Source organism: Teleopsis dalmanni, chromosome 2, assembly GCF_002237135.1.
Source record: "Teleopsis dalmanni isolate 2A chromosome 2, ASM223713v2, whole genome shotgun sequence".
Classification (NCBI taxonomy): domain Eukaryota; kingdom Metazoa; phylum Arthropoda; class Insecta; order Diptera; family Diopsidae; genus Teleopsis; species Teleopsis dalmanni.
In genome coordinates, this window is record NC_051847.1 from 20,440,895 (window position 1) to 20,449,556 (window position 8,662).

Here is an 8,662-nt window from a genome sequence, read left to right on the forward strand (position 1 = left end):
GTCCACATTGAAACTCTTTTAACTTGTCACAAACTCAACGCAAACTCCAAGTAAATAAAGATACTTATAAATACAACATGTAATAAATATGCTTACGTCTACATACACACCTGTATGGCTAGTTATATTCTATAGATATTATTTCTGTTCGATATTGTATAACTCGTTCTATTCAGCCTTTCTTTCACATACCTACTTCTCAACTGTTTCGTTGACACAATTTCTTTGGGATTTAAAGATTCTTTTAGTATTTTTTCAATTCAATTTATTAGCAGTTTTATTCGTACATAAGAAAGTTTTATGTTTATATATGTATCTTATATATTTTCAGTGCTATTTGTGCATAACAAATAATAGTTTCGGCTATTTGACTACCAATATAATCAATACTTTTTATCATCAGCTATATATGAGAAAAGTTAAACGGCTCTAAAATTGGTCAAGTGTATAAAAGTGTTAGTATAAAATTCTGTAAATAAATATTTGAAATTAATTTATATAAAAAGATTTTTTAATATATTTATATGTATGAGTGTGTATATTATTAAATCAAATTAATTAATTAATATCAGATTTTCATTTAAAGACGGAGACTACAGTAACTTCCTATAGATCGGTTGCACATAATTATGATAAAAACTCTGTTTCTTTTTATTACTATATCAGTAGCAATAAATACACATTAAAAAATCTTTTTTCTAAGAATGATAATTTCCTTATAAATATTCACAGATAAACGTAAGTCAATTAAATTCTAATGCACATACCCAATTTGATAGAATATCTTATCTTAACCGTCATTATCAACATTTCTAGCGCTGGCATATCGAATTACATTGAAATTGGCGTATATGCAAAGAAAATGCAAGTCTTTTGCCCTGGTCTAAGACCCGTCTTCTGTGCAGTGCTTTTCAGTGCCTTCATGTAACAAGCACTAAAACATTCTAACAAGATAAACGATCTCGGAAAATTACTCAACATTTTCACATTTTCGAAGCGATGCTTTTTATGGCAATTTTATAAGTACACGTACGTCCTGCACCGACTGGGCTTTGCAGTGTCTTAAATAATTGTGGTAATAATTTATAGTGAAACTGCATCAATTGCAGTGTTCCTTTGATAAAATAATAAGCAAAATACAGTGTAGCTTTCCATGCTTGTTGAGCTGCATTAACCGTCGAGATTGTCGTAATTGCGTTGTGGCATGCAACAAAGCAAAGTAGCAAAAGTGCGACCATAAAAACTTATAAATTTGTAATTCAAAGATATAAAATATTTTATTAGGCAAAATGATTAAAAAGCACCGGATAATATGTAAAAAAATCAACTATCTTTACTTGAAGTTAGTTTTACTTAATTAGCAAAACAAAAAAAAACAAAAAAAAAATAAATAACAAAACGAAAGACTTAAGCAACAAACTGCCATAAGACACTTCAGGCGTTCGTACTTGTAGAGTAGGAAATGCACATTTCCTCTAGCCTTTTTGAAGGTGGCAACTCTTTGGATGTATAACAAAAAACTATTTAAATTTAATAGCAAAAACATTTTCAATTACTTATATTATTTTTATTATTATTATTATTATTTTCTGTTTTTAACAATGCAACACTTGCAGCTTTCTTACCTTTCAAGTCGTAATGCATACTCGCTGTTGCATTGCCTTGAAAGCCTCACAATTGTAGTAAAATGTAAAAAAGTAGCATGAATGCCGCCTCGAAGGCAACTGCTGCAGATAACTGCTGCTGCAAAAAGTATGTGGCAGCAACTAATAAATTTGGTGCAATTGCAAATGTGTTTGTGGCATTCAACTTGGCGTAACGAAATATTGCAACAATCTGACTGTGATATGTTAGGCTCATCTGCTGGCATGGCAGTGAACCAGAGTGCTGTGTTTGTTTCTGCCACACGATTTTGTAGACTTAACCACTTACAAGTGCAGTACAAAACTTCAAATAACAACAGCAAGTCAAGCTTATTTAATGTTAGATCAGACCTTGATTAAGGTCGTTCGCTTAGGTTTTCTCTGCATCAAGGATAATGTGGAAACATGTAGCAACTACGGCATGTACTTGTTCAATGCTATTAAGATAAAAATAAAATTACCACCAAAAATGAAAAAAGTTATAACAAGCATTAATGAAACTATTAAACTGACTAACGCATGTTAGCAGAAACAGTGCAAGATCTTGAAATACTTAAAATTATATGGTATAAGCCAGCATTGGTATGCGCTATTTTACAAGAGTATTATAAATATAGGAATCTCTTTAAATATATATAAGAAGATGATTAAACAGTATTCGAAGCTATAATATGATTACATCAGAACTGTTGTTCTCAGTTTTACTTATGATTAGTATTAATTTTTTTATTAAAACTACTACGTTTATATAAAAAGTAATGCTATAGATCTGCCGAAGGCTTTTCGGCTTATTGAGCACTATTTAAGATTTTTCTGGGTTTGTGAATTCTACAACAAATATATAATAATGTTAGTAAATACGATATGACATAAAATTAAAAACTCCTTTGAAAAAAATTCTTAATTCAGTTTAACGAATACTAATTAAATTTTTTTGTTGCTTCTGCATTGCTGTTCGAACCCTTCTAGTGTCTTTTCTTTATTAGATGCGTCATATTCGACAAAAAAAAAAATACATTTATAATTATCAATTTATTTAAAAAAAATTCTAAAGAATTTTACAATAAAATTTATCTTAGATTGGTTAGTGACAGCAGCATATTTCCTCAAATTATAGGAAAGTTTTTAATATAAACAAATATTACAGAGGCAGTGACAATTTGATAGTGACAGTGACCGGAACGTAATAAGTTGTGCACATTACTTACCCTTTTTTAAATAAATATTTATAATTATTTTGAAACATATTTACTTATTTTATTACATTCACATATCATTATGAGGATGAAGATCCCTTATAATGTATCTTTAGCTACACAACGCTATTTGGGACTTTGATTAGGTTAGGTTTGAGTGGCAAGTCTTATGCATTAAAACTCACTTACGCAGAAATAATGTTCCTTTGTGACACCACAGACGAGACACCGCTTAGACCTCAATTTGAAGGTATAAGTTCCAAATATTTAATACACAAACGGCGTTCTTTTATAAAGGCGCAATTTGTTTGGGTCTTTAAGGCTCTTTAAAATTGGTTAGTATCAACAAAATTAAACAAATCTAAAAACCTGATCATGAGGAAGGAGGGTGCTTTGATCCCCTTCAATGGAACAGAATTTCTTTTAGGAATTTTCACTTATCAGTCTGCACCAATTTAGAAGTGTTGAATGTAAAGTGTCTGTATAGTTTTGGACTAAGTTCAAAGATACAAAGCAATCCAAAAAGCTCTTGCGATATAACAACGTGATTTAGCTTTAATAAATCTATGCTGAGAATTATCACTTAAAGTTAGTGATTAATCAGATTATTAATATCTTATTAACTTGACCTAGTCCTCTTCATTACCACCTTTCAAAGATGGGATTGACATTTTTCTAATAGAATAATAACCGTTCTGGGTTTAGTTGTATCTGTTTTCGTCTGATCTTTTCTTTTAATTTGGCATAATTTTTTAATTATTATGAAGTAATAAATGGTATTAAATTCAGAAATTTAAAATTGTTTCAATCTCAATACTTAAAATTCTCTTAAGACACTATTATTTATTGCATTACTATAAAATTTATTAATGCAATAAACAACGTAACATAATTAATAATAAGAACTTTTGATAGCGTAAAGTTATTGCTATATGTGTGTAATATACATAACATATCCAATCAATAAAATTGAAGCTTCAATCCTGAATAAAAAACCCATACATTTTAGTATTCAAGAGGTTCCCAACTATTTTGTTTAAAATTAAATTTCCATAGAAAAATGTGAAATAAAGAATTGTTCACCGGCGATTGTAAGCATTTTTACTATTTTCAATTTGAAAAAAGTGAGATACTCATAGAACGTAATAAAAACTCTCAACGTCATGGTTGTGCATCCACAACCAAGATATTATACGAACAGATACTTCAATGCATCCATGCCAAGCAACATAGACAATGGAGTTCAAATATCTGTAAACACCTTCTTTTCATTAAAAATTTACATTTTTCCACACCTATTTTCTTTCTTTGTGCATTCAAACAACGAACAGTGCATTTCTTCGTTATGCGCAGCCGCAAATGCAGGGACCCAACTTGCCTGTACCTGCCCACATGCGAGCAACACGTATCCAACATATGCAACTCTTTGTCGACGGTCACTTGTTAATTGTCCTAAGTAGAATTTAATTTGCATCAGACACGTAACCCAACATTTCTGGGCAGTTCGGAGACACTTTGAGGCATTGAAGCATTTGTATGCATAAATGCGTCTTGTATTTTTCAACTTTGATTGTAAATTGGAAATATCATTTACATAAACACTTATTCCATCCCATGTCTTCGTCAAGTATTGTAAGGCTGACAATTGTTGTCACTTCAAATATTTTTCGACTCTTATTTTTCATCTTCAGCTTTTCAGCTTTTCAGGTTTCAGTTTATTGTTGCATGGCATTTGAGTAGGCACAAATGCATTCACCTCAAATGCAATAATAAAAATTTATTACCATTTATGTACCCATGCATTGGCAGTTGGTAAATTGTTGCTACATGAGTTAATAACATTTTACGATCCCATAAACTATAGATATTTTCCGTAAACAGTACATTCGTCGCGCCCTAAGGCTGCGATATATATTTCTTGTTAGCTTCTGAACCGATATTTCAAGTCAAAATTTACTTACCATAATTATAGCAGGGTTGTTACACTATCCTATCGTAATTACGGTTTGTAGCTAAGAGGCTGAGACGATATGCCCATAACGTTTCACTGTACGGCAATATATTTTAGTTAGTAATTGAATAAAATTGAAATGAGAAAACGGTTTCCATATAAAAACACACGAGATTAACGACTGAAGTTAGTAAAAACAATAACTTTAATCTTCTTTGTAAAAATTTATATAATTGCAAACAAAAACATCAACAATACTTAAGTACGCTTATATATAGTAGATTTATGGTCCATGCTCTTGTTCTCATTAAGGCACAACAACAGTTGTTCTATAAGAACAACAAATTAGGTGGGTTGATCAATTGTAGTTAAAAATTAGCATGTCATAATTAGCCATTCTAATATCATATTCCTTGCAAGAACCCCAACTGTATAAACTAAATCTATCCAGATCTAGATCTAAGTTTATGTAGTTTAACAGATCACTGATGACCATCTAAAAGACTATCAATAAACTACATAGCTGTTAAGAATGTGGCTGTACCGCTTGCTAGAGATTTGAGAGCAGCTAAGTTATCCAAGAATATACCGATATTAATAGCGTGAATCTTGTTGCATAGTCTCCATTTTGCTGTACTATATAATCGCTTCCCAGTACACTGGGAAGACATGCAATGAGATTGGGTCAAACCTATAATAACATTAGTCGCGGTTGTGGATCTAAAGAGGAATAGGTCCGTATTTCAGTTTATTTATTATTTTCCATTTTTGTCCAATAGAAGATTAAAAATTTTGGGAGCACTCATTCAAATTTACTTGACAGTGCTATCATCCTACAAAATTAGAGACTTAATCAAGTTAATGGACTTATCCAATTTCTTAATTTTTACTTTGATTTATTGCAAAGTTCTGCGTTTCGGCGTTGTTTGTATCCTGACCACTACGGTCTATATATGAACAAAAATAATTTGGTGATATCAGAACAAGCCATTACCTGAGTTTAAGTGAGCTTTGATACGCAAGACCGCATATTCAATCTAACCAAAGTCTCAGAGAAAGTGTATAATTGACACGTTTTTCCAACTTTAACAATAAGAGTTAAATGAAAGGCGCAGTTTTTTACTTGGGTTCTTACATACGAAGAACTGAAAAAACATGCAATTTGGCTAGTAGTATTGACCCATTAATTGCTAATATATTGTTTTCTGGATCTGATATTTTTGCATGAAGACCTGGTCAACCAGATTATGTTAGTTTGGAGTGACATCCTTCTGTACTCAAAACTCATTTAATCAAAATAATGTTCCATTGTGATACATAAAAGTAATCTAAAGGTACATAAGGTTTGGTAAAGTTCCAAACATCTAATGCACGAACAGTGTTACTTTGAGATGCCACACCTTCCTTATTTAAGTAGACGGAGCCAACAGGACAAGGAAATTGCCCATATCGATAAGCTTCATCAGGTCAGATAGAAAAAAACACCAAAGAATTTGAAACTTTCAGTCAATCAAAATAGAGTACAGTTTCCTCATTTGCAGAACGACAACCCTGACAAAAGTCAATAGAGTGTCGACCAATTGATATTGAATGTCTCCCTAATACATAGTCAGCATGTCAGCATCGGTATCGTAGAAGTTGGTTTCGTTATAGTTGAAGCAAATTTTGCCAAATTCTGACTTGGCGCTTCTAGTGATCTGACAAGAAACTTCATCTATACAGATTTTCCTTATTTATGTTCAAGTATCAGTTCCAACTCATTACTCGTATTATTAGTATTCCAACTCATTGGAACTCAGACTCCAACTGGAAGTCAGTTCCAACTCTGAGCTAGAGACAGTGGATATAGGTGCCTCTATTAATAGCGTCTAAAGGTACATACATAAATCGGTTCCCCTAGGGTGAACCTGAATATTCTAATCTGTCCGAATATTAATTGTAAATTTATTAGAAAAGTTTTTGATGTGTTATATTCCGCTAACTTCACATTTACTACATTTTTAGATATATTCAATCCACTATTAAGAAATACCTAGTGTGGAATTTAGTTACTTCCACTTCCAAACTATTTTAATTTTTATCATGTACTAATCATAAAAAAACAAAACATAATTGGTCGGTAACGTGGGCTTGTTTCTGATCCAACTTGACCATAAAAATTGGTCATAAATGTTCACAAACTTGAAAATGAATATTTCACTTGTTATAAATATTTTCAATTTTTTTTATATTTTCACCGGTAAATGGAAACATTTCCAAACTTGCTAAACTCTCTCAATTTATTTTAAAATATGTAGCTCTATCAATTATTTTTTTCTCAAAACCATTTAATATAACAAACATTTTTAACTGTCGGAGGTAGTTGAGTTATTGAAACATTAAAGTAAAAGTGGTTATTCCAGCGAGCAATTTTCAGCAATTTCGTGGCAAAAAGTGCCCGGTATATGGAATCACCTGCCGTGAAGGCAGTGACAGTATCAATGAAGGCAATAATACCAAGAATTGCTTTATTTATTGTATATTTATATATGACAAAATTACACAATATTGAGGATAATTCGGCAATACAAATGGGTGTTGTATAAAGCTTGTATAAAGCTAAAGATTGTTTTTTCAAGAAAGCTACGCGATTCATAACTATAAAGTAAATTTTAAAAAAAAATTGAACCTGGTTAATTTCACCATATTTTTAGATTTACTAAAAGAGTGAAGTGGCTCCTCCTCTTAAAAACGCTTACGGGTCATTAAGAATCGATATCTGCATTAGTGACTACAGCATCTATGCTAAATTATGAGCCTTCTTTACGACTTGATGGCGGCAATGCTGTTATTTTTGTTTGGGTCAGCTTTAAATAATTGTTCTAATCGTCGACTATATGTAAACAGAACTTGGATCTATTCATGTACATATCAATTTCAGCGATCTTACCACTATCATCTACTGTCTCTATATTGACATTAATTTTGTGGACTCTAGTACTATTCTATATCTTTAGTTCATTTTAGAGTGCTCTTCCACGTTTTATACTTACCAGTAAGTTAGGAAGAAATTTAGATAAGGATTAGGAGAATGTATTAGAATGATTACAAATAGGGATGCAGGTCTTTTTAGAGGAAGAATATACTACTATTCTATATCTTTAGTTCATTTTAGAGTGCTCTTCCACTTTTTTTACTTACTAGTAACTTAGGAAGAAATTTAGATAAAGATTCGGAGAATGTATTAGACTGATTACAGATAGGGATGCAGGTCTTTTTAGAGGAAGAATGTACTACTATTCTATATCTTTAGTTCATTTTAGAGTGTTCTTCCACGTTTTATACTTACCAGTAAGTTAGGAAGAAATTTAGATAAAGATTGGGAGAATGTATTAGAGTGATTACAGATAGGGATGCAGGTCTTTTTAGAAGAAGAATGTACTACTATTCTATATCTTTAGTTCATTTTAGAGTGCTCTTCCACTTTTTTACTTACCAGTAACTTAGGAAGAAATTTAGATAAGGATTGAGAGAATGTATTAGACTGATTACAGATAGGGATGCAGGTCTTTTTAGAGGAAGAATGTATTTGATTATTCTCGTATTTATGAGATTAGTATTACTTTTGAGCCCATCAAATAGAATAGAAGTTTCATCTATTACAACACTAAAAGTAACAGCAACAGCGGATGATTTTATTCTTCATCAAACATATTAGGTACTAACATTTTTCTTAGGCATATCCGTACCGTTATTGCAACAACAACAAAAACAGTAGAAATAGTGTTCGTCATATCAATGACTTAGAAGAGGTTGTGACCGAAAAGTTTCCGGAAAATTTTAAATAAAACGCAAAATTCTTAATCTTCATCAATATTTATTTTATCTCCTTC